The sequence below is a fragment of the Belonocnema kinseyi genome, chromosome 8 (assembly GCF_010883055.1).
Source record: "Belonocnema kinseyi isolate 2016_QV_RU_SX_M_011 chromosome 8, B_treatae_v1, whole genome shotgun sequence".
NCBI classification, from domain to species: Eukaryota; Metazoa; Arthropoda; class Insecta; order Hymenoptera; family Cynipidae; genus Belonocnema; species Belonocnema kinseyi.
The window spans coordinates 120,918,990-120,925,038 of record NC_046664.1 but is presented as its reverse complement, the minus strand read 5'-3'; positions in this window follow the sequence as shown (position 1 = coordinate 120,925,038).

Genomic DNA, 6,049 nt, shown 5'->3' with positions numbered 1-6,049 from the left:
TAATATTGAATAATATAAAATACAAATAAAAATAAAATCAAAATAAAATAAAATAAGATTTGTTGCCAGCAGGAACAGCACACCTGTCACGATGCTATCTCACAGACAACTGAAAATCAAGTGAAAGTTTCAAAGGCAAACCAGCCCCAAAAAAGCCTGAAATAAAAATCACCTCCAATCCACGTCAGCCAAATTAAAATTTAGGATATATAAACAGGAAAACAATCCACTTTAAAATCCCTTCTTAACGTCCAATAATCGAATTGATGAAAAGAATTCCTGAAAATAAAATCAAGAATCTAACGACGAAATTTGGACAATCTCCACAAAATTTTTCCATTGGAATCTGAAAAAGGAACACCTTGCCCCCTCCTTTCCACCCAAAAATGAAAAAAAGAAGAAAGGAAATGATTTATCTTTACTTTGGATGAAAATAAAAAGGAGGAAAGAAAAATGAGAAGGCAACCAACCAAATCCCCTTCCTTCTCTTTTGCATTTCTTTCGTCCTCTTTAATCCCACCATTATCAAATCCCAATGAAAAAGACTTAAAAAAAAATGTAATAATTACCAACGTTTCGGCACTCATACAGCGCTAAAATGAAATAAAATAATAAAATAAAAATAAAAAAATGAAAAAAATAAAATAAAAGTAAAATAAAATCAAAATAAAATCAAAATAAAATAAAATAACTCTGTGATCACATTTAAAAGAGGTAAAGCATGAAATTACAGAGATTATTACTTCATACAATGATATTTTTCTATTAGGAGATGATCTCCTACCACGGAGCAATTGTAAAGGAATGGGATGACACTTTATCATATGCAATGTTGACTTATAATTGCATCGTCAACTGACAAACGGGTTACACACCGTATGAGTTACAAATGGGAAGGGTACCTAATACTGTTTTCGACGAGAACATGGACACTAGTAATTTAGAAGATATCATCGAAACTTAACGTTCGCATAACAGAAAACAAACTGGTAAATGCTTTAAAATAAAAGTAGGGTTAAACAGTAAATTGTATCATAGATCCGACATTAAGCCTTACTTTTTGGTTTCAGATGAGGCTGATAATACTTGAAATAATGATAACTCCCCATCTACAAACGGAGTTATTTAAAATAACACCGTTGAACAATGGCGACCTTATGTACACAGAAAAGTTAAACGACATCAAAAAGTATCACAAGCATTAAAGAGTCGTGTTAGGTCTAGACTTTGAGTATCTAGAACATAATCAAGACACAACCAAAGTAGGTTCAACTACTGTAAGTCATACTTGCACCAGAGATACTTCTTTATGTAACCCATATGCAAGGATCCAAAAAACGAATGGGCGAATTAAGGATTTCGATCTAAGAATGCAAAAGTTAATGTTTATGGCAGGTCAACCATACCGAATCGGCGATATATTAAAAACTCTATTTAGTACCTCGGACGAAGAAAGCGCTCAATATTATAACGAAGAACTAGACAAACTTAGATCGGATAATTTCGAAATCGCTCACATTATTAAAAATTATGCTTATTTAATATTAAACTGCCTAAAAGATGAATCCGCACTGAGAAGTAACTTTAAATATCAAGCTGCGAAAATCAACTTAAAATTTGGAAAAGTAGCAAATCTATCTCGAAATAACGAATATGATATAATGATTGACGAAGCTCTATTATAACTAACTGATAGTTTAGACAGACAGGAATACTCATTATTAAAGTTAGAATGTATATTAACTGATGGCAAAAGGGGAATAATTCACCCTAACATAATCTCCGCAATTACTTTGTTCAATACATTGCGCAAACAAAAACATGTAACAAATTTTCCTGTGCCTTTCTCTCATTATACCAAACGATCACTTGATTATATTAGATCAAGCTCAAACCATTTTTATACCCACCTATGTAACTGAACTGTCAAATATAAAAAACTTGGTAAAAATTAGTATATTAAAAAGAACCCATCCTGATTATTCAACGCAAGCAAAAGGGGGCTGTTTAATCAAAATTATGACTTAAATAAAGACAAAAAGTTTCCAAACTTAAGTAATGAAATTAATAAACACTCTGTGCATGCAGTTAAGGAGTAATCAAGATTGTTTAGCTACAGCACCTGCGGAAGAAATTTTACACATATTGTGCAGTAATAATTATGTCCGTAATATTCGTATAAGGGGTTCTTTTATATTATATTTATATAGTAAATATACTTTGACTTCGACTTTAGTAACACTGAGACCAAGCACTAAAATAGATAGTAATATAGAATTTAATGAAATCCTGAGTGCGAAAATAGAAGTAGATTTAAATCATATTTTAAACGAACTAGATAAAGAAGAGATTCCGTTAGAACTGATCATCGAAACAAGAATAAGTCCTGAAAATCTAAAGACTTTTAAACTCTTAAACTTTTAGTTGCGGCTTGATCGAGAAAACACAGCGGGTGGTGCCTTCTTTCTCAATACCTTCTCTGCTTCTCGCCGTTCAAGAGCTGAATGCGGGAGGAAAATGCAGGATGCTCTCGATTTTGTGAAAGGAAAAAATAATAAAGGAGAGAAGTTCTTAATTGTTGATGATTAAATAAATAAAGTTGTCATGTTCTCTACAATCCTCAATTTAACGCTTTTATGTAAACTTGGAATGATTTTTGTCTATGGGACGTTTTACAGCTGTTCAAAACAATTTTACCAACTTTTACAATTGTCGGACTGTCAAGGAATTTATATATATATATATATATATATATATATATATACCTTTAGTCTCTTTTTTGCTACCAAACATGCGAATAAATTCATATGCTACAGCATTTTTTTACCATTTTCGTTCATAAATTAATATTTTATTAACTTTCAGTAGAAAGTTGAGTTTAGTTTAAAGTTCAATAAATAGCTCAAATTTATAAGAGGGAAATATGTAGCTAATTTCAATATTTATTTCACTTTATTGAGATAATATTTGGTTAAATAATATTGCATTATTATTATGTATGAACTGTAGCTGATAAATTAATTAGATTAATTAGCCTGCAAAAAAAATTTGTTTTGTACATTTTGCTGCCAGTCCTAAGCCTGGGTAAAGTAAAGGAAAAGTCATGGGAAATGTGAGTCGACCGTTCGAATGGGAATGCCGAGAAGTGAAGAAGGTAGTAGCATGGAGGGGGAAGGCACCACCGCGGTGTTTTCTTGATCGAGCCGCAACTCGACCTCAGCCGGGAGATGTGGAGTGTTGAGCTTTTTGCACAGGTAAGCATATAATGCAATTAATGTTTCAGCCTTTGAACGTCTCCAGGAGGCTCTCTCACATGCATCTGGCATTGTCACCGATATGTGTTCGCGGAGTAATACACGGTACCTATGATACCGTGAGAAACAATACAACAAAAGGTTAGTTATAATCCTAACGAGCGAACCGGCAGGTCGTATTGCTTAATAGAGCAGTCGGGCATTTTATTGTATTACTTTAATATTCAATAAAGATAAAAATATCAATTGTTTATTTCCATTTCTAAAATTTGAATAAACCTAACTTCAGTTATTTACGAAACTTCTTTTAAGTGCAAACATAAATAAAATAGTTAAGTTTTACCAAAACACAACGAATTTTCTACAAACAAATTACATTTTTCTCGGCGCAAATTAATATTAAACTAAGAGAATTAGTTTTAAACCAAGATTATTTTCTACCAAAAAAGACAAATAAATTTTTAGTTTAGAAGAAATAATTTCAATATAAAAAAGGAACGATTTTTAACAAAATAGTACAATTTTCCACCAAACTAAACTAAAAGAAATAAATTTTCGAACTGAAAAGACGAATGCTACAAAAATAAAGTTGAATATTTAATCCAGAAAAATGCAATTTCTACGAAACTAGATGAGTTTTTAAATTAGACGGACAAATTACAAAGAAAATAGTTCAATTTCTATAAAAAAAATTCAGTTTGACTTTTCAACATCAAAGTATCCTGCAATAAGAAGAAGGTTGCGATTATATATAGAAATCTAAAGCCATATTATCTCTTTAATTATTGGTTGGATTTACTCTCGCCGCCTATTCTTTAGAATCGAGATTAGAATCGAGATCAGCGGAATATATTATGAAGCGTGCCAGTCGCGCTGAGCCTATGAGTTCTTACGTTCATGGGAGATTCCCGAGTGATCCGTTTAGCTTTTTTAAAGAATACTTAAAATTTATTATGTTGCTTTGTGAATTTACAAGAAATATGAAATATTTAAATAATTTTAATTTGAATATTAAGGCAAAGAAAGTCTATCCAATGACTCTTTTCTATATTGTTTTGTAAATCTACAAGAACTAATAGTTATTCAAACAATTTTAATCACAAAATTAAGAGTTTGCCCTTCTTTATAGAAGTAAATTTGTTTACGAAGTTAACTAAGAATTTTTACCCGATGACTCTTTTCTATTTTGCTATACAAATTTACATAAATTATTCTTTATTTAAAGAATTTCAATTTAAAAATAATAGTTTAAACTTTTTTCTGCAAGTCAAATTTTTTACGGAGTCAACTAAGAATGTCTATCGGACGACTCCTTTCTATGTTGCTTTGAGAATTTACAAGAACTGCTATTTACTTAAACAATTTCAATTTAAAAATAATAGTTTAACCTTTTTCCTACGAGTTAATTTTTGTACGAAGTCAAGTAAGAATATCTATACAATGACTCTTTTTTATGCTGCTTTTTAAATCTACTAGATCTATTAATTATTTAAACAATTTAAATTTAAGAACTAAGAGTTCAACCTTTTTGACACGAGTCAATTTTTTTACCGATTCAACTAAGAATGTCTTTTACGAAAATCGCAAAAATATACGTAAAATCGACGAATACAGCAATTTTTCTTATATACTTTTGCAACAACAAAAATTTTCATGCTCAGTGGTCTAAATCAGCATAGTCTTATGTTTTTGGGGTCGCTGAATCCGAACCCGGAGTCAAAATAACCCAGTTGCCTCATATTTGATTTAAAAAATGCAAAAATAGAGGTAAAATCGACGAAAACAGCAGTTTTTCGTGCATCTTTTTGAAAAAAAAATATCTTCATCCCCGGTGGACGTATCCAGCATATTCTTATGCTTTTGGGGTCACTGGTTCTGAATTCAGAGTTCAAATAACCCAGTTGGCTCATATGTTATCGAAAAACGCAAAATTAGACATAAGAACGACGAAAACCTTTAAGCCTTTACCTTCCTGGACTGGAATTGTCGTACACTGTATATTTCCCTTGCGTTTCACGTTTCGGGGTTTTTAATTTGCGTTAGTCTCCTTGCATGACAATAGTAGGATCTTTTGTAAATAAGTTTTATTTACTTTTAGCGTTACTTTTATCGTCCTCAAAAGAACTATATTGTATGTTTCGCTTCCGTTTAGTACCTTGATGGACTTGATCTCGTTTTAAACTCCAGCAGTAGTCAGCCATCATGTTGATATCCCAACATCCCTGATGTCGCCCAGGTATATACCAAGCTGTCTGGACACATTTTCATAGTCTGGACTTTTCTTATTACCTAAAAAGTTTTTTACAACATTTTTAAATCTAAGCCAGGCATCTTTTTCAGTGCCAGACATTTTTGTAATGAATTCTGGATCCTGCTACATTTTTCTTATCTGCGGTCGATCGAAGATCCACTCTTTTAATTTTTCTTCGGAAAGTTGTGGAAATTGATCTTCCAAATAAGCATAGCAATCGCCATCCTTGTCAAGTGCTTTGACAAACTTTTTCATAAGATCCAGCATTATATGAAGGGTTGGAATCAAAACTTATTTTGGGTCAACTAGAGGATCTTCAAATGTATTTTTTTTGTTCTTGCTCAAACAATGTTCTTTTTGGCCATCTTTTTTTGTAATATCGAACTTTGTAATTTTTGTAATGACGAACAAAATGATTCGAATTGAGCGACCCCAAAAAAATATACGAGGGTAGTTCAGTAAGTCCTTAGAATGACCAACAAATGGCGCGCGAATCGCTCCAAATCATCTGTTTTCAGTCAGCACCACTCCCGACTAGATATAT